The sequence below is a fragment of the Mytilus galloprovincialis genome, chromosome 9, assembly GCF_965363235.1.
Source record: "Mytilus galloprovincialis chromosome 9, xbMytGall1.hap1.1, whole genome shotgun sequence".
Classification (NCBI taxonomy): domain Eukaryota; kingdom Metazoa; phylum Mollusca; class Bivalvia; order Mytilida; family Mytilidae; genus Mytilus; species Mytilus galloprovincialis.
Window position 1 is genome coordinate 91,339,043 of NC_134846.1, and position 23,231 is coordinate 91,362,273.

The following is a 23,231-nucleotide window of genomic DNA, read 5'->3' on the forward strand; positions in this document are numbered from 1 at the left end:
ACAAAAATGGAGACATTTACAAAGCAAAAATTTGAATTGTTAGAGGACGATACAAGCCAAATACTTACACAAAAATGTGACTGGACTTCTATAAAACGTATCAAACTTGCCAAATGCCCGACAACTGACACACTATAACATAATGAAAATTAGGTGTTTGCATGCAATTACTACAAATCATCACGGCAATCATTATGCAACGAACGGAACATTTCAAAACATACATTATGATTTAAAAATAGCACCACTTACAGTGTGGAGGACACTATAACGATAGAAATTGATCCAAAGTTCTCAAGCAAGTAAACATACATGAGTAATGTTGAGAAGGGAGATAATCACATAAAAAGTACCTATGGAAAGCATGTTAAAAATGTTTCACAACAGAACTAGACCGGATTTGCTGACAAGGTAAGTGTCTCCTTGTATGTATAAATCACACGACTTGCGAATCCATAGTCGAAAAATTGGAGATCATTCGACAGCACAAGTAAATAAACTTATCATAGATACATGGATTAAAATTGCGTTCGCCATACAACGTTTCGTCTACAAAAGACTCATCAGTGACTCTCGAATCAAAAGGTAAATAAGATTTAAAAAAACGAAGTTGAAGAGCACTGAAGATCCAAAAATTCCGAAAGTATTTATAAATAAGATCTCCGACCGTGAAAACGGGTAGCTAAGTGATTCCCTATGTAATCAACCAAATGTTCCATAAAAAAGGGGGCCTGGTCCTACTGCCTCCCTTACCTAAATCCGCCTATGCGTTACATGTTGGTAAACGTGTTTTTCACATATTGTCAGTTTCAAAATGAACTTATATATATTGTTGACTTTCTTAAGATGATCGACTCTGCGAGGAATAAGAACAACACAAAACCAGCATTGCCAGATTTTCTATAAGCATATCACGAGTGTATTACGTTTTATTTATGCAAGACCTTTTATTTGTGTCGTTAAATCAGTCCATCTACATATTGGGTTCTAGGGTTGTCGATATACTATGTTATGTGAATGGTCGGTGAACGTAAGATGTTTTGGGGGAATGAATCCATTGGAATAGGTAATTTTCTGCATCTGCATCATTCGATATCTAAAAGCGTTGCTGTATGGTGTACATTATGGAGGTCATAGAATTCTCTTAACACGATGATAATTCGAGTAAAGTCGCGTATTTTCATACATTTCACAAAGTAAAATGATCGCTTACCTCGAGAGGGGTGTTAAACCTTGTACCCGACAGAAGAGGAGTATATCAGCCTTACGATAACTCAGTGAATTTTTGGTTTGATTGGACGCAGTTTGGAATTGCAGAGGTTAGTATAACACATATAGTATTACACATGACGTTCACAAGTTTTCTTCAAATATGTATTTCATAACCCGAAACTGGTAAAACTGCCCGAAAAAAGACACATAATAAAAAAATCATAACTTGTTTAGCTAGAATTACACATGGCAACCACCATACATTGATTAAAAAGAAATTTCTTATTTCTAAACAAATTCTTAAAAAAATTCTGAACAAATTGTGATCATTAAAGTTTTCTCACCGACTTAATCCTATAAATATTTATAGCTGAATTCAAAAAGGGTATTCTTAGGAATACAGAAGCTAGCATTGTCTTTAACTTTCCGTTCTGCTATAATTCAATGAGACTGTGTTATATGCGTTCACTTACTATTACAGAGAGGAACCGAAGGGTAATTTTTGTAGCACCAATAATATTCTTTAAAAAGGAGGAACAATTGCAACAGTGCAACTTATTAAAAGGCATAGTTCGAGTATTGACCGCGTTGTACCCCTCCCAAACAGAGGTATCGGATGTATTGTCCTATGTCGACGTCACTGTGTCTCTATTCACACCTCTCTGTCAAAGCAGGAGTATCACTTATGTTATTTAGCAGGAGTATCATTTTGGTCATTTAGCAGGAGTATCACTTATGTTATTTTGGCTCGGACAATTCAAATGACCATATATCATGTTCCTTTATCTCGTTTGGTTCTTGTAAAGTTCGTATGGAACATAAATTTCAAATAAAAGCTCTTATTTGTGAAGACAAAGATATTGTCTGAAATAAATATTTATATGAGTGTTTTTATCTAATCATACACGTGGAAATAAGAAGATATGAACCATTATATATCAATTATGTTGATAGCTTTTTCATTGTTATAGATCACCTTTGGAACATTATTACATTTCATATTAAAACTCACATCTGCATGCACTCAATATACATTTTATTTTTAAATGCCAACTGTTATTGTTTTAACATTTTAATATTAAATACATTAATTTAATTGAAGTAATGAGAATGTTTTTCTTCTTAAATAAAAAAACGCACTTAGTGAAGACTTTTGATAAAGGTTATAAATAAAGGCAACAGTAGTATATCGTTGTTCAAAACTCATAAATCTATGGACAAAAAACAAAATCGGGGTAACAAACTTAAACTGAGGGAAACGCATTAAATATTAAAGGGGAACAACGACACAACATTAAAATGTAACACACACAGCAATGGACTGAGCATTAGACAAAATCCGATGAGAATAACCAATATAACATCAAAACCAAATACATGAATTTGGGACAGAAAAGTACCGTGAAAGTACGTATATCTTTTGGAGCTAGAATTAAAAAAAGAATAAAAATTTGTAATTTTTGACTCCGTGTTCATTGGCTAAAATATTGCAATCTACTCAACTAACTAGAATTTTGTATATTTTTAAACATTCTTCATGAATGTGCCTGTCCGGGGGAACATGATTCTGTAATTCAGTGGTTGTCGTTTGTTGATGTGTTACATGTACATAAGTCAGGCCGTCACTTTTCTCGCTTGACTTGTATTATATTTGCCATTTCGGGGCCTTTTATAGCTGACTATGTGGTATGGGCTTTTCTCATTTTTGAAAGCCGTAAGGTGATCTAAAATTGTTAATTTCTGTGCATTTTGGTCTCTTGTGAAAAGTTGTCTCATTGGCAATCATACAACATTTTCTTTTTAACAGGATTTTTGTGACAAAAATGTTGGTTATTGATTTGGGGATCTACGGCAGTCGGATGGGCGGTATCCAAATGATGTCCGTGTATTAAATTAACCAAAGCTTTTAAAATTTTAATATGTTGTTACTGATGACAAAATGGAGGTCAAGTTCAATAATGATGTTTTTGACTTTTACCGTTCAGGAGTTATGGTTCTTGAAAGATTAAAATATGAGACGAAAGATTGAAAAAGAGGGACGAAAGATACCAAAGGGACAGTCAAACTCATAAATCTAAATAAACTGACAACGTCATGGCTAAAAATGAAAAAGACAAACAGACAAACAATAGTAAACATGACACAACATAGAAAACTAAAGAATAAACAACAAGAACCCCACCAAAAATTAGGGGTGATCTCTGGTGCTCTGGAAGGGTAAGGAGATCCTGCTCCACATGTGGCACCTGTCGTGTTGCTTATGTGATAACAAATCCGGTTACTGATGACAAAATAGAAGTCAAGTTCAATAATGCCGATTTTGACCTTTACCGTTCAGGAGTTATGGTTCTTGAAAGGTTGAATAATGGTGTTTCCAGTCATGTCCGTGCATTTACTCATGAACTGTTCAACAAAAGCATTTAAAATATTAAGATGTTGTTACTGATGTTATTTTTTGTTGAACTTTTTCTGTTCATGAGTTATGGTTCTTGAAAGATTGAAAAATTGTGTTTCCAGTTATGTTATTGCATTTACTGATGAACCATTCTGATTCAACTACAGCTTTTCAAATTTTGATATGTTGTTACTGATGACAAACTGAAGGTCAATTTGATGTTGGTGATTTTTACTTTCACCGTTCATCAGTTATGGTTCTTGTGATATTGAAAAATGCCAGGACACAAATAAGTGTTCAGCAATCCGGTTTGCTGTTGCTCTGATAGCCTCTTGTTTAAACACACATTGTTATGATATTGTAATTATTGTATTTATTTATGTTGGCCTGATTTGTGTTGTGTGGCCTGATATTTTTTTACAGAATAATCTTAGAACTGTGCAGTTTAGAAATCACTGGAGCAATCACAGAATGATTGGAACTTTCCATTTGAATTACATAATGATTCCAGAATGATCCTAATGAAAGATGCGTGATATAAACTTCTACATTTTACTAGAAACTTCCGTTGTAACTTTCTAGGAAGTTCCATTCTACAGTGTTCTAGAATTTTCCGTGACAACTATATATATACAGACACTAAAGTTAAACTCTCAACGTAGACTTAGACATCGAAGGACATTAATATTCATAGCATTTGGATTGACACTTTTATTCTACAAACAACATCATACAGGATTGTGACCGTAGTAGTGAACGTAATATTCAGATTGGATTCCGAAAGATATCTGGATACAGATAAAGATTAAAGATTGGACTCATATTTTGACAGTTAAGTTGACAGTAATATTTGTGTAATACTTCTTGTAAACTTTTGTATAATAAATATTGTTAAATTTTATTAATGATTTGTGTCTTTTGTTGGCTACAATTTTAATTTTAAAGGTATTTCTGGCCGTAACAACATATAGGATTTATGGCGAGGTCAAAGATGTAAGTGGGGTCCAAACAGATGTGTAACAGTGCAACACTAGAACGAACTATAAAAATCAGTTGAAAAAGTCTTAACTCATCAGATGGATACTTGAATATAAAAATAGAAATACATGTGACAAATACACCAGTAAACATGACCGGGTACTAAATCTAAATAAAAAAGACACTAAGAACAAATGTTAGAGAGTATTAGCAGTTACCATAGATGTAATACATCTATGCAGTTACTTACAGCTTGTTCAAAGACAATACTAACTAATATGAAATTCATTCATCTAAGACTATGGTTAGTTTAAGATAAAAACATTCAGTTTTGTATGAAAAATGAAAATGAGTAGTCAAATATTATAATGATATCATAATGTTGCAAAAGTAATACAAGTTCATCTATCAAAAAGAAAAAAAAAGTGTTGCATAAAGTTATATTTGTTTTAAGTACTCGAGTGCTTTAAATATTTCATTACCTAAAACAAAGATTTTATGTTATTAGTTGCCATTATTTCGATAGATCATTTCGACATCATTTCTCTTTCTGACGTGGTTTAAAATATGCAGTGCATTCATCTTCATATCATCTTTCTTTTAATTAAATCAATAATATAGATATATATAGTTTTAATTCAAAACATACACGTGCATATTATATCGTGGTTATTGAAACACTTAATGTACAATTTAATCGGATGAATGTTGATTTATTTTCATTATTTCCAAATGTGCAGCTATTTGTTATATATTCTTGGATGAACAAAGAAGTTTTATTATAAGTACTGGTTAACTCGTTTAAAATTTGAAAGTTTACAGGACTATCATTTTTCTTTCTTTCTGCTTTTTCCTGCTTGTTTGGTCCTGTCTTTTATACGTGTGATTTTCTATTTAAAGATTAACATTTCTGTTTATTTATTTCAACACGCAATTACTTTTTTTTATATGTTCTGCATTAACATAAAAGAATTTATTATATGATTACATGTTTTTGGATTTTTGTTTGCACTTTTTTAATAGGAAATGAAAATGTTTACTGCATGTACACATCATTATAAAAGGCTATATAGACTAATATGAGAAATATTATCACAGTTACTAAAGTAAGAATGCACTCCATATAACGTTGTATTACCTCAACATTAAATAATTGGATTTCCCGTACATTATTTGAAGAAAATATAAAGTGGCATTACAGAAAAAGTGACATGTGCCCTGGAAATGAACAGTGAATTGCTATTTATTATTAATATCTTTTGGTAGTATACTTCATTTGTAATTACGATGAGAAATATTCAATATTCGAGACACAGACTCTAAATTAACGGTACTGACACCACTCTTCCATACTTACAACGAAGATCAAACAAATCTATTTATTCTACGTGAGAGGCAACACAAATATTATCACCAATAGCCCTGTTTAATTTAATTCGTTGTCCATGTTGAACAATTAAACACCGTACACTGGTAGATAGAGATTTTATTTTCATGGGATGCATATTATTGCACAGGCTTGATTTGTTATTTGGTGTTTTTCTCCCATTTGGTTAATTTTTGATGTCATACAGTTCGAAGAATGTTCGAACTTAATCAGAACCTCTAACAAAACAAGGAAACAGAGATAAGTGTTTAAAAAACATATTCGAAAACATTACAAATAAAAGGAGAATTACACAGATACAGCAAAATATACAACAAAATTATACAAATAAGGAGATATGGTAAGATTTGAAATGAGACAATTATCACTAAAGACCATCGGACACAGATTGTGTGAATACATTCCACCAACAGGCCTTTACTAACAAACAAAGTTTCTACTATATAGTACGGCTTAAAATACTGGATGACACAATGTGACCAACACAAGAGAGAAAACTACGGCTTAGTTAAACGAAAACAGAAGACCACTGGATAAAGGTTACAACACATCACATTAATTAAGAGGATATCATTATGATAAGAGCGATTGGAATATACCCGTTATCATCTGTGACATAGATATTGGTCAACGTCAACCAACTCGTGATGACGTCCGTAAAACTTTCGATGGCCTGAACAATTATAAAATGCACAACGAAATAAAAAAAAAACATGTACGTTTTATTTGAACATATTTAAAATTGACATTAATAAAATCAAGTTCTTTTTCTCTAGGGTTTTTACCAGGTAGTATTCAGTAACGTATTTTTAAAACCATTTTTATTTAGTATTAATAGTATTTTATAACGTCTTTATGTACTTAAAATATTCATCCATTAAATTACATTTGGTAGAAATTTCCATGCCCTCTATTTTCATATGTTATTAAACCAAGTCTTATTATTTTAAAACAAAGTTTCTGGTACATTAGCAATATAGAAATTGTCAATGTTTCCCCTAAAATTATTTTGATTTAGAAAACATTACTATCGTTATTATATAGATATTGACATCCAGCAGGTTCTAGAAAGTAAAGTATTGACATCTGTTGTACATTTGAATACTAGAATTTCAGTTAAATATGTTTAATGTCTTCAATTACTAACAAAAAACACATTAACGACGAGGAAAATAATTTATTGATTGGGAAAAGTGCAAATGTAAAGCAGAGAGAAATAAACAGCCTAATATATATAGTTTAATTTAAAGAAGTTGTACATCTAATCAGATAATTTAAAAATGGTCAAGTTGGTATACTTGAACTGTTTACCTCTGTTTCTAATACCTTTAAAAGTTTACCGTAGGTGCATAAATTAAGTTGGCAACATCGTAACGTGTTTTTGCTCAAACTATAATAGTGCAAATAGATTTGGATCTTAGATATGGAAAAATTAACCAAATCCACCAAAAAATAAAAGATCTTTTTGAAACTTGTACACAGTGAAAGCATGTTTATTTCTACTGTATCCAATTAAAGGTCCATTTCTAGTTGGTACTGGATCCAAAATGTTCTATTTAAAAAAGAGAGAGCTACCAAAAAGACATTTAATTTCCAAGCCGAAAACGCCATGGCTGAAAAAGAAAAAAGACAAACGGACAAACAAAAGTATACAAAACATATAAAGAAAGACAAAGACTCAGCAACACGAACACCATAAAAACTTTGAATCAAATGTTAGTATTGAGAAAAAAGTAAAAACAAAAAATGCAAAACTTCAAGGAATAGTCGAAACGGAAAGTCCGTCATAAAATTGAAAAATCAAAAACTCAAACACTTTTTTTCTTTATAACAACATGGGTTTTAAAAGAATAGACAGCTAAAACTATAAAAAAGACTTGCGCATTGGTTTCCATTCGTTTGATGACGTATGTGACGTATACAATTTTCTTACGTCAGACACACAAATCAATGAATGTGTTTGTCGATAGATGTTTTTGTGTTCTGTTAAATTGTTCCTTTTAGAAGTGTTATTCGATGATAACTGATGTACCCATATTTTGACTATTTTATTTATTATGTCTGTTTAGTTAACGCATCAATGTAAATATAACGGAATTTGACGAGACTGTCATCAAAGTGAGAGGGTTAGTGCTATAAAACCAGGTTTAATCTACCATTTTCTACATTTGAAAATGCCTGTACCAAGTCAGGAATATGACAGTTCTTGTCCTTTCGTTTTTGATGCGTTCGGTTATTTGATTTTGCCATGTGATTATGGACTTTCCTAATTGATTTTTCTCTAAGTTCAGTATTTTTGTTATTTTACTTTTTGGTGTATCTAAGCTTTTGATTTTTACCGAATTTAGCATAAAAAGTTGCAAACTTAAGTATCGAAGCTGCAAGTCTCTCGAAAATTGACGTTCATATCAATATAAACGCAAAAACATGTTGATTATTTATAAATTCGCTCAATCGAAAGGTGACTAGTAAACCACAATCCGTCTTGAGTTTAAGATAAATCTATCTTTGAAATTGGAATTTTGTTTTCATTTGAAAGAAAAAATACCAAACGTTTTGGTCGATTTCATGTGCAATCGATACAAATGTTCACCAATTGTAAGAAAATTTATTTAGTTTTGATGTAAAAAAAAATTGATTTAGTCTTAATTTAAAAAAAAAACCAATTTAGCCTTGATGTAAAAAAAAATCATTTAGTCTTGATGTAAAAAAAAAATCATTTAGTCTTGATGTAAAAAAAATCATTTAGTCTTGAAGCAAAAAAATAAATCATTTAGTCTTGATGCAAAAAAGTAAATGAGACAGTTGCAATACATTTTCGACTTTCATTAAAGCAAAGTATTATGCAAAGTTTTACTAAAATCTATGACTTAGGCAATTGACTGTACCTTACATTTTCAATAACGTTAGAGACGAAGTTAAATGTCGAACAAGTAAAAAAAAAAAACATGATGTAATCTGTTTTAAAGAAGATAGTTTCTTGTTCTTTTACCGAGGAAAATGTTAGTCATGATCGCGCAAAGCCGAATATTCAAAAGCCAATGTTCATAATTAAAAACCGAGCCATTGACGTTGCGATTAATCATAAAATGTACTTTCTTATCAAATTTTATATGTGAGAAAGAAGGAAGAAGTTAGGAATAAGAATAACACAATAAAATCTAATTATATAAATTTTAAACATAAGCGCTCATCTCAAAATAAGCCGGACAGCTGTAAGGACCATCTTATTATTACCTTTACATTTTACCAGTCTCTTCTTTAGATATGTTCAAAGTATAGTTTGATGATAAAAATTATTTTGATACGCCTTTATGAGGATATAAATAAAAATCCATTACCCTCATCTGCTATTAATTCAGACGTTGTTAGCTTCTAATTTTCCATTACATTTTCTTTAAGAGAGCCTGAATGATAAATGTTTTATGATCAAAGAAAATATAAAATATCCAAAAATGAAAAACTATAGTATTTTTGTTTCTTTCATAACGCTGACTTGGTATGGATATCTCCAATACGAGTAACATTGGTTCGACCGATCGATCGATCCACAAACGTCTTACACATGTAATACAATATCAAGTATTTACATTTGTTATATGGGTAACAGGAATATATGGCCTTTTAAACTTTTTTGAATTCGAACGTCACTGATGAGTCTTTTGTAGACGAAACGCGCGTCTAGCGTGTATACAAAATTTAGTCATGGTATCTATTATGATGAGTTTATTTACAACCATTGGGTCGATGCCACTGCTGGTGGAGATTTATTTCCCCGTGGGTATCACCAGCCCAGTAGTCAGCACCTTTTTTGTGCTGACATGAATTATCATTGATATGGTTATATTTATTAATTAACTGTTTACAAAATTTAAAATTTTTGAAATACTATGGCTTTTCTACCTCAGGAAGAGATTACCTTAGCTGGATTTGGCAAAACTTTTAGGAATTTCGGTCCTCAATGCTCTTCAATAAAATTAACGGTACCAATTTTTCTTACACCAGATGCGCATTTCGACAATACATGTCTCTTCAGTGATGCTCGTGGCCAAAATATTTGAAATCCAAATCTGATATAAAAGATGAAGAGCTATAATCCAAAAGGTCCAAAAAGTATAGCCAAATACGTGAAAGTAATCAGAGCTTTGCATGAGGGAGATACATTCCTTAATTTATAATAATTTCTTATCATTTTGTAACAGCAAATTTTAATAACACAAAAAAATCAAAATAATCAACTTCGTACTTTATTTGGCCTTGTTAAGTTTTTTGGATTCAAGCGTCACTGATGAGTCTTTTGTAGACGAAACGCGCGTCTGATGTATATACAAAATTTAGTCCTGGTATCTATTATGATGAGTTTATTTATATTTTTTAAATAACATTTCTCATTTCGAAGTTTACATTTGTTAGTTCAATCTTTAAATTTCGTAATAATAACATGCGAATTTAAATAACAGAAAGCCAAAAAATGTACAAACGTTGGAGAATAAAATTAAAATAAATAATTTAAATCTGAATAGGTTTCAACATAGCATAATAATGTTTCTATCCTTCAAGCAACGATGCACTGGCTAATAGACTGAAAATTTCCTCGAGAACTAATTTTCCTTCTACATCACTTGCGACCCAGTGGTACAATACCGCAGGATACAAATAATCATGCGCTTAACACTTGTGTCTCAAATAATTTTCATAAATTACGCTCAACTAAAAATATAGAACGTGTGATAGAACGACTCATCTAAAAAATCATAACAAAATATTCAAAACCGTTCGATAGTTTATAAACTTATCTTCTACAAACAAGATGTGTATTTTAAATTTTCTATGCACCAAATTCTAATATGACGTTTTTATTCCGCTTTATAAACAAAGGCATTGTTCTAATATGCAAAATATGCGCGAAAACTTTTAATTTACTCTCTCGCTCACGCTCAGAGAAAAATATCGAAAAGTATAATGCTTACCCATGTTATTAATGATATAAAATGAGGAAAGAACATTATACGAAGAAACTATTTCTTGAACAATGTCTGCTAGGTAGATCGTAATATTTGCCGGGCACTAGTCTCATCTGGTAGGTTCATTTATTTGAAACAAGACATAAAACAAATGTTTGATAAACAGAAATGATGTACATGTCTTGGTTTTGTGCTAATAATTTGAGTATGTGATATATATTGTATTGTTTCCGTGGTCAATTGGTGGACTTTGATGCGACTGTCATACAAGTGAGAGATTTAGCTAGCTATAAAACCAGTTTGAATCTACCATTTTCTACATACGAAAATACCTGTACCAAGTCAGAAATATGACAGTTGTTGGCCATTCGTTTGATGTGTTTGAGCTTTTAATTTTGTCATTTGATTATGATTAGGGATTTTTTCTTTTTGATCTTTCCTTGGAGATCAGTCTTTTTCTGATTTTACTTTTTCTGATGATTTTCTGATAGTTATTACTCATTTATTTATATATGTTACACTTATTGTACTTTTTAAAAGCAGTCAGTAGTGAAATGACACCTTCTGTTTGCTGTTTCATAATTTAAATAACTAGATAGATATAATACACTTTGAACTTTTCCTTTATTATTGGTAAATTCTAGCCGAAGTCAATTCACTGTTTTGAAAAGATAGCTATGTCTGCATGTAGATTATTTGACGCTGTAATATCTCCGTTCATTAAGTGTAAATGTAATATATAATTGATGTGCCGATCAAACTGTCACATTCAACACCAGATCCAATGTTGATAAACGCACACAGACATCACGTCAATTTCTGTTCATTTATTCAAACTATGCAATCATTCTTTCGAGTTAAATTCTATTAAATGAGGACATATTTACAGAAAGGCTATACTAATCACCGGCAAATCGTCTGAAGTTTTAATTTATTTTAATTTCTAGTAAAAATATGTATAAAGGAATGTATCATTGACTAATACAGAAGCTCCTTCCATAAACAATATACCAAACGGGGTAATACACATAATTGGAAACACGTCATAACCAAATGAAAAACGTCAAAATTACAAGCAACACTCAATTAAATAATGTTTTTAATATAGTAGGCAAAATGAACTTCATCTAACGTAGGGAGTGGCCTCAAGTTATCCGTACAATTAAACAACCTCAGCTACTAAATTGACACCACATTGCTATTTGTAAACCCATGATAGGAAGTCAGTTTTCAGGTTTCATACTACATGTATTGGGGAATGGTAGATGTGAATTGTTTAAAAGTTTTACGCCAGATTATAATTCTTGTAAATAAAGGCAACAGTAGTATACCGCTGTTCAAAACTCATAAATCCATGGACAAAAAGCAAAATCGGGGTAACAAACTAAAACTGAGGGAAATGCATTAAATATAAGAGGAGAACAACGACACAACATTAAAATGTAACAAACACAGAAACGGACGAAGCATTAGACAAAATCCTATGAGAATAACAAATATAACATCAAAACCAAATACATGAATTTGGGATAGATAAGTACCGTGACACGTCTTATAGTAATGTGAATTCACACTCAAAAATAAGAGAAAACAAACGACACAACGAAAATGTAACACACACAGAAACGAACTATAACATAACAATGGCCATATTCCTGACTTGGTACAGGACATTTTTCAAGGACAAAATGGTGGGTTGAACCTGCTTTTGTGGCATGCTAAACCTCTCTCTTTTATGGCCATGTGAGATATAACATTAGAATGACAACACAACATTACAGGGCTACAATATAAAAAAAATAGTAGAACATAATTGACAAAGAAACACACGAATAATAACTAACAACAGGCACTTGTAAAATCAGTGCGTTTAAATGTTCGCATTACAATTTAAAATTAGAATAGCTACAGTATCTCAGGAGAAACACTCATATATATAATCAACACAGACATTTCCAAATAAAATATAATATAAGAAAACTAAACGAAAACACACTATTCTTACCTAAACACTAGATATGCAGGATTTGCATGGGTAAGCAGTTCCTTCTACCGTAATCGCGACAATCGTGTTGTACATTACAATGACACTCTCAGTGATGAGTCGCATTTGATTAAATCACAGATGATTTAACTGTTTATTTCGTGTCTAAATGTTATCTGTGGTAATTGGTGATTTTAATATTTCATAAAAATCATCTAAATTATAATTAATTTCTAGGCATTTACGTTAAAATAATCATGAACTACTCCAGCTACGGAAACAGGTTAGCTTCTTTCATATAACATTTGATATGTGTTACAATAGTAATTAGTTAAATGTAGCAAAGTAAAACAATTATATGGACATATTTCTTTAAAATAGCAAAAAATGTAATAGGTATAATGAATGTCTTGAAATAAATTTACTGCTATATTAAGCGATTTAAATATTAAAATTGAGAAAGGAAATGGTGAATATGTCAAAGCGACAACCACCCGACCATAGAGCAAACAACAGCCGAAGACAACCAATGGGTCTTCAATGTAGCGAGAATTCCCGCACCCGTAGGTGTCCTTCAGCTGGCCCCTAAAATATGCATAATAGTACAGTGATAATGGACGTCATACTAAACTCCGAATTATACACAAGAAACTAAAAATTAAAATCATACAAGACTAACAAAGGCCAGAGGCTCCTGACTTGGGACAGGCGCAAAATTGCGGCGGGGTTAAACATGTTTATGAGATCTCAACCCTCCCCCTATACCTCTAGCCAATGTAGAAAAGTAAAAGAATAACAATACGCACATTAAAATTCAGTTCAAGAGAAGTCCGAGTCTGATGTCAAAAGATGTAACAAAAGAAAATAAATAAAATGACAATAATACATAAATAACAACAGACTACTAGCAGTTAACTGACATGCCAGCTCCAGACCTCAATTAAACTGATTGAAAGATTATGTCTTCATATGAATATCAGGTACAATCCCTCCCGTTAGGGAGGGATTAGTTGGTTAAAGGCTTGATGTAGAAAGAGAGATAACTCTAGGTTATATGTCAACATTTAAACATCAAACTTATCCATTCGTTTAATATTTTTGAGATTTTTGATTTTGCCATTTGTTAGGGACTTTCCGTTTTGAATTTTTCTTTGAGTTCAGTATTTGTTCGTGATTTTACTTTATACTAATTAATTATATCTTTGCCTTGCCTTATATATATATATATATATAGATTAATACATGGCCTTTTCCATATCAGCCTGGGTATCATCCCGAGACCCCCATATCAGCCCGAGGTCGAGGGATGATACCCAGGCTGATATGGAAAAGGCCATGTATTAATCGCTTTATCATATACTTCCGACAATAGTTTTATGTAAGGCAAACACTATAAAAGTCTAAAAGTCTGAAAAGACCAGTTTTTGTCTTGATTTGCATGAACTTTTACTCGACATTCTCCAAAAGTATGACTTGTGTCTTAATTTTTCTTGACAAATTCTCATTTATATCAAATTTGTATGACATTTACTTGACATATTCTTGACATTCTGAATATGGTCTTAAAATTTCTTGACAAATTCTTGACATTTGAATACTGTCTTAAAATTTCTTGACATATTCTTGACATTCTTATTTTTTCTCAGTATGGCTTGACATATTCTGAACATTTAGAATTGTGTCATAAATTTACTTGACAGTTCTCACTTTTACAAATCATGACCAATATTCATGATATAACTTCAATCTTTATTTCTCTTTACATAATATACTGTTGTTTCAAGTTACACTTCTTACAACAAAAAATGAAAGTTGGGCATGTAAAATAATTGAAAATTTGGGTACAAAATATTTTACAAATGGAAATGTGGCTATAAAATCTAATGCATAAAATAATTTAAATGTGGGTGTGTTGATATAAAACAATTTAAATGTGGGTTTTTGAAAAATAAAAATTTTGATTCCTAAATTTTGTAAATTAAATGATTTAAACCAATCATTCTGTAGACATATTTTATTCTACACTCATAATATTCAATGTTAATATGGTAAACAATTATTGTACAAAAATGTGGTTTATATAAATAGCAAATTATGATGATATACAAATCATTCATTAACAGATTTGTGTAATGTCATCTGTTGGAATATATATTAAGTATTACACAATGACAGGATGTTCCCCATAAAATTAAGGTATTCATACCCCAGAATACACACAACTGTTAAATAGAAATTACTGATTTACCTGTAATCAGCCATACAACTTATCAGTTGACCAACCATGCCACTAAGATTTTAAAATTTTGTTAATAGATGAAAATCATGAAAATCATCATTTTGATGAAAAATTATAAAATTCAACACTCAAATTTGAATAAAAAATGTTTTTGAGTTGTTCTAAAAAATGAATAAGTTTTTTTAATCAAGATGAGAACAAATTTTTTGACCTACATGTAACCCCCCCCCCCCTTCTTTTTTTTAGCTACACAAACCTATAAGATGAATTGTGGGGTCCAAAAGAGACACATGGTCACATTATAAACTGCCTACAAGACACCTATTTTACATTTTTAGTAAAGCATATTTGACTGGCAGTTTTGCGAATTGCAAAAATTTAAATGATGTTTGTCAGTTTTTTCGACTTATATTCGAAGTGAAAACAATCAAAACTAAACTACATGGGGGATTATTCAGGGTATTCCAACTTAGGTAAACAAAAAGGGTATTTTACTATACCAAATTAATCCTTGATTCTTCAAAGTTTAGTTTAGCCATAATAAAAAGGAGTATATAACAGCAATATAATGTCATAAACAGTGCAGAATAAGTCTGTACACATTTCAGGCGAAATTTATACTGTTGAGAAAGTGTCAAGACATATTTAAGACTGTCAAGAATGTGTCGAGACATATTCAGACATTATTTAGAATGTCAAGAATATGTCAAGACAGATTGAGACAAATTTAAGACAGTCAAGAATTGGTCGAGACTAATCCAGACTCTTATCAGATGATACAGGAAGTGTCGAGAAATTTTAAGACAATGTTCATACTGTCAAGACACTTGTCAAGAATAATCAAGAATCTTATTAGACAAATTAATACTATGTCAAGAATTTTTAAATATTATTTAGACAAATTAAGAATGTCGAGTAAAAATTCATGCAAATTCAGACAAAAACTGGTCTTTTCAGACTTTTTGACTTTTGTAGTGAAATAAACAAATGCAATAACTAAAACAGTCAAAAACTTTATAAAGAAGTTAAATTATGAATCAAATATACCAGTGGCGGATCCAGAAATTTTCATAAGTGGGGGCCCACTGACTGCCTAAGAGGGGGTCCGCTCCAGACGCGCTTCAGTGATTCCCTATATAAGTAACCAATTTTTTCCCCGAAAAGGAGGGGGCGGATCCCTGCCCCCCCCCTAAATCCGCCTCTGTATACTATAATTGTCCAACAACAGCATCACTACCTTCATATATATTTATGGTAACATTTCCTATAGAGGCATTTTGAAACATTGAAAATTTGAAAGAGTTTTATGATCATTATTACTCCATGTTTGTTGTACTATAAAATGATTCATAATTGTCAATGGCATTTGTTAACAAGTACTAAACTATCCCCACAAAAGTTCCCGTAAATTTTGACGTCGTCATAAAAAATATCTGACGTCACAATGGAAAAGTAAACAACCGATACCGGAAACACCGGAAGTAACTTGCACGAGAGGCACTATTATGGGTTTTGTGCACGAGATGCACCTGATATGGGTTATCAGCCCGGGTGGGAAATTATGGCTTGTGTACTTACGCTCATTACACATATGCAAAAGCTATCATATCAATGTTAAGTATATGATATATATATATATATATATATATATATATATATATATATATTTAACTAAATAACTTTCATAGATACACATATTGGGTGTTGAAATTATGCTTGACCTGTAAAAAATATATTTACAACCGCATATGTCATCTTAACTTTTGATGTAGTGTTTTTGTTAATTAAATCTATTAAGCTGTATTAATGGACTAGTTGCCACTGTTACTGTACAAATATTGGCTCTTTTTTGAAAACACAAAATACAAAACTTTGAATTTTTCGAAAAACTAAGGATTTTCTTGTCCCAGGAATAGGTTACCTTAGCCGTAGCTTGCACAACTTTTTGGAATTTTGGATCCGCTATGCTCTTCAACTTTGTATTGTTTGGCTTTATAACTATTTTGATATGAGCGTCACTGATGAGTCTTATGTAGAGGAAACGCGCGTCTGGCGTACTAAATTATAATCCTGGTAATTTTGATAATTATTTTGACATTTTTGTAAAACAAATTGAAGTAATTTTTAATAAGGGATTCTTTATCTTTTATGAAAAGCCTTGATTCCTTTCCTAATTTGGTTATATTTTTACCGTTTGATCAGCTTCAAAGTTTGCATCAGGATTTCGCTTGTATAAGAGTTTTTTTTTCCCTTGTGATCGCAAGTGCTAACAACAGATTAACAAAAACAAGTTCAGATACATCGATTGAATGAATTTTATATAGGAAACAATAACTAAACAAAAAAAGGGATAATTTTAGTTTATAGTTAAGGTGTTTAATATATATTATTTTGTCAGCATATTATTGCTTTGCTCAGGTAAATTCGACTTTAACTGAAAGTGGATTGTCGTAATAGCAGTAAATAAGTCTGAAAATTGACTGACGACTGAACATGTCATAACGATTTATAATTCCGTCATTATTAAGTTGTTTAATTTACAACTATTTATCGTGTGATGTTCATATGAAAACCTTGCTGATGGATACACATTTAGACAATATAAAATCCTTATTTGTCGACATATACAGGTAAAATATATATTTAAAAAAAAGTGTGTAGTGTACATTGATGTCGTGTTAAGACATTAACAGTTTCTGAAATCAGCACCATAATGTTCCATTGGCAATTATACCATATGTCCTTACTTTAATACGGAAAATTCTATTCTTGTTCGGAGTTCAGTATTTTTGTGATTTAACTTGTATACACAAGACTTGCGGCGATGTTGTGCATTTAATCAGTTTTGATATACAACTTGTAAATTTGTAGTTAAAACCTCTTTTCGGTTGCAAAATTACCTTTGCAATAAATAAACACATACAATGACAATTTTGTTTTGTTTTAATCTTTCAAAATAATCAATCAGGTGTATTAAAGTCTTTTCACAGATCTTGAACTGCAGTTTATTTTTTCAAATATTTGTTAAGATCAAACATTAACTGAAATAATAACCATTAAGATAGACTCAATAAGATATTAATAAAACTTGATACACAATTTAAAAAAACGTGTAGGATAAGAGAAATATAGACAGGTTTCTATGGAGTTAATGTCATGCAACTAAGTCTGTATTGCTGTAAAATCCTGACAAAGTACTTTATATAATATGCATAATGCTTACAGTCAAATAGAAAATGTGTCACATCTACATCGATTGAGGCATATGCATTGGTGGTCAAACAATATTAAGAAACGCCTAATATGTAGAGTGATATTCCTTAAGGCTGTACAGTGACTTATATTTGTTAATTTGTGTGTCATTTGAACTAGCTTATAACTCAATCAAATGTTTTCCCATTGACTATCATACATTGTACCACATCTCCTTTTTCATACATGTATATTTTTAGTTTTAACTGTTAGAGGTTGTCCGTTGCTCATGTTATAGATTCTAGTGGTTTTCGTGATAGATGCTTTTGACGTCTTATTTGTTTATAAGGGACATACGTCTATATCATTTATCTTTATAAGCCGTATTCTCTTTCAAACATTTAATTAAATATTAAGGGATTGTATAAATAGTAACGCGTAATTCTCATAATTAGAAAATAAACTGCAGATATTTCTGGCGCACCTAACTTTTCTGTTGATTTTTGCAAGATTTTTCATTCATTTAATAGTGTTTTGTCGATTGTTGTTTGTCTATAGATTTCTATTGTCATAATATTGTGTGTTTTTTCAACTGATGGTATTTGAAAACCATCTTTTTGGAAACAACTGTCATAATCGTGACTTTTAAACACAAACATCACCACAACACAAATCAATATTGTTGAAAACCTCCATACCTGTATAGATGAAAATCCTCCACGTTCCTCCACACATTCTGTTGGGCTCTCTTGAACATTGAGTTGTGCATTCCGAGTCTAGTTTTGGTGAGTATCTGTCAACATCTAGTTTGTTTTCACAGAAACATTCTTCGCCAAACTAGAAAACGTTTAGATTATTAGCATAATGATGCATAATGGTCGTTTGACACCAAGATGCAAATGTTTATATGCAATCACAAACAAGACAAGTCAACAGCAATTGTTCCTATAACAAACCCTCAACAACTAAGTTATGTTTTTTGAGTACCTCCAATTGCATATAACGAAAAGTAAAAATATGTACGATACAAGCAAAAAAAACAACGTATGACGATATTTGATTTGTATACGTAACATCTTCATATTGACTAACAAACACAACATGCAAGATGTACCTAAACTTTTAATCCCAATCTACAAAGAATAGTTTATGCAAATGAAATATTATATACAATGGCGATAAAAAAAAAACAAGAAAAAAAAAAGGGTTTATTCATATGACACAAAATAATACACACACATGATAGTGTTTTATTGGAATGATAAGAACTTAACTTTGCCTTTCTTTTCTTGATAATACATTTGTGTTTGATTCCATGTTTAGCATAGAGTTGAGAATGAGACAAAACCAGCCTAAACAAAGCAGGCGACATACAAAACATCGAAGATAAATAAGACAATACCAAACGGAAAAATTGAATACATCTGTGCGTCATTGTAACTTACCACTACAAAAGTCTAAAAGTCTGAAAAGACCAGTTTTTGTCTTGATTTGCATGAACTTTTACTCGACATTCTCCAAAAGTATGACTTGAGTCTTAATTTTTCTTGACAAATTCTCATTTATATCAAGTTTGTATGAAAATTACTTGACATATTCTTGACATTCTGAATATGGTCTTAAAATTTCTTGACAAATTCTTGACATTTAAATACTGTCTTGAAATTTCTCAACATGTTCTCGACATTCTTATTTTTTCTCAGTATGTCTTGACATATTCTGAACATTTTGAATTGTGTCTTAAATTTACTTGACAGTTCTGAGTTTAAATCTAATGTTTAAAATAATTTAAATTTGGATGTGTTGATATAAAACAATTTAAAATTGAGTTTTTAAATAATTACAAATTTTGATTCCTAAATTTTACAAATTAAATGATTAAAACCAATCATACTGTAGACATATTTCATTCTACATTCATAATATTAAAGATTTATATGGTAAGAAATTATTGAACCAAAATGTGGTTTATATATTAATAGCAAATTATGATGATATACAAATCATTCATTTAACAGAAGAAAAATTGTGTAATGTCATCTGTTGGAATATATTTTAAGTATTACACATGGACAGGATGTTCCCCATAAAATTAAGCTATTCCACACCCCCAGAGTACACACAACTGTCAAACAGAAATTACTGCTTTACCTGTAATAAGCCATACAAATTATCAATTGACCGACCATGCCACTACAATTTAAAAAGTTTGTTCATAGACAAAAATGAAACTCACCATTTTGATGAAAAAAAATGAATTTAAAATTGAATATTTCCCAAAGATTAAAAGAAAAGTATTATCTTCCCCAGGAATAATAAAAAATGTATTTATAATGGGTCCATTTTCTATAAAAATCATTGGTCTTATGAAATGGATCCCAAACAAACATGCATAATATAGATCTTAACATTTTTTTTCTTTTTCGGAAGGTCAGTTATCAAAAATATTTATTTTTGTTAAAAAGTTACAAAATTCAACACTCAAATTGAAATAAAAAATGTTTTTTTGGTTGTCCTAAAAAATGAACAAGGTTTTTATTCAAGATGGGAACTAAGTCTTTGACCTTCACGAAAGCCCCCCCCCCCCTCTTATTTCAGGCACACAAACCCAAAAGATGAATTTTGGGGTCCAAAAGAGACGCATGGTCACATTTTAAAACTGCCTTATAGACACCTATTTTAGTAAAGCAAATTTGACTGGCAGTTTTGCGAATGGCAAAAATCTAAATGCTGTTTGTCAGCAACTTCAACTTATATTCCAAGTGAAAACAATTAATTAAACGTTTAATCAAAATTAATCAAAATCAAAGTACATGGGGGATTATTCAGGGTATTCCAACTAAGTTGCACCAAAAGGATATCTTACTACACAAAATTAATCCTTGATTCTTAGTTAAGTTTAGCCATAATAAGTTTATAACAGCAAAAGAATGTCACAAACAGTGCAGAATAAGTCTGTTCACATTTTTAGGCGAAATTTATACTGTTGAGATAGTGTCAAGACATATTTAAGACTGTCAAGAATGTGTCGAGACATATTCAGACATTATTTAGAATGTCAAGAATATACATATCGAGACAAATTTAAGACAGTCAAGAATTGGTCGAGACTAATCCAGACTCTTATCAGATGAGACAGGAAGTGTCGAGAAATTTTAAGACAATGTTCATACTGTCAAGACACTTGTCAAGAAAAATCAAGAACCTTATGAGAAAAATTCATACAATGTCAAGATTTTTTTAAAATTATTAAGACAAATCAAGAATGTCGAGTAAAAATTCATGCAAATTCAGACAAAAACTGGTCTTTTCAGACTTTTTGACTTTTGTAGTGTACACTACCGCAGTAGCTTATGTCTTTATAACTACAGTGTTGCTTAGTCTTTAGATTTCTATGTTTTGTCCTACTTATTATTAGTTGTGTGTTCGTCTTTTTCTTTTTTAGCAACGGCGTTGTCAGTTTATTTTCGATCTATGAGTTTGGCTGTCCCTCTGGTATCTTTTGCCCCTCTTAAACAAAGCCAACATAAGAAAACCGCTGTACAATTGTTATCAATCGAGATAGCGAAAGCAAAATCCAACTTAAAAACTGAAAATGAGGGGTGAAAAATCAACAGTAATAGGAAAACAACTGAACTGCAACAAAAACAAACGCCAAGATACAAAGCAAGGAACTATTTGATTCTAACGGTCATATTCCTGAATTGATACATAACATGTTATATAAAAAAATAGTGGCTTCAACCAGGTTTGTCTGGCTAGCCAAATCTCCCGCTTATATGGCAACAGGAATAAAGTGCAAAAAGATTGAAGAACACTCATGACAGAGAAAGAAATATAAGGATAATAATGTAATACATATCAACTAATAAACCGCAGAATGCAAACGTACATCGTCCATGAATTTACAACAATATACCTGGAAAACACAAACAAATTATACACTATGCGTCATATCAATGGATCAACGTCACAGAAAACCACAATCTAAGACTTGTTTATATATCTTAAGTTATTTTAGACATATTAAAAATGAAAAAAAGTTTCATTATTTGTAGAAAATAAATTTGAGGCAATTCACTTCGAACCCTTTTAGTGTTAAAGTAGCCCTTTCCTCGATCTTGATATCTATATCAGTAACGGAAAGCTTAATATTAAAATTTATGATAAAAGAGATGATTTTTCAATTCCTATCGTTAATTATCCATTTTTAGATGGTGACGTTCCCTTGTCACTATCTTACGGTGTTTATATATCTCAACTTGTACGATTCGCTCATGTATGTAACTATGTTTTAGATTTTAACGAGAAAAATTTATATATTACTGAACAATTATTACACCAGGATTTTCGATATCACAAACTAGTCAAAACATTTACTAAGTTTTATCATCGGTACAATGACATCATTCGTAAATATAGCTCAACATGCAGACTTCTTATACGTTCAGGTATTTCTCATCCGATTGTTTATGGAAATATTCTTATTAAAGCACAAAAATGTCATAATTCACCTCAGAAGTTAACAAAACCTTTAAATAGACTTATCAAGAAGGGATATGGTTACGATACTGTTGTCATGTCATTAAAGATTGCATATTTTGGCGTTAATATTGATTCACTTATAGGGTCTTTGCATCGGAACTAAACGCATTTATTCAAAAACCAGTTGTTGGCATGACACGGGTTATGTTCTTCTCATATATGTTATGATTGTACGATAATAAACCCCTAACGGGAAGGATTGTGCCTGATATTCATATGATGAAGACATACTCTTTCAATCAGTTTAATTGAAGTCTGGAGCTGGCATGTGAGTTAACTGCTAGTAGTCTGTTGTTATCTAATGTATCATTGTCATTTTGTTTATTTTCTTTGGT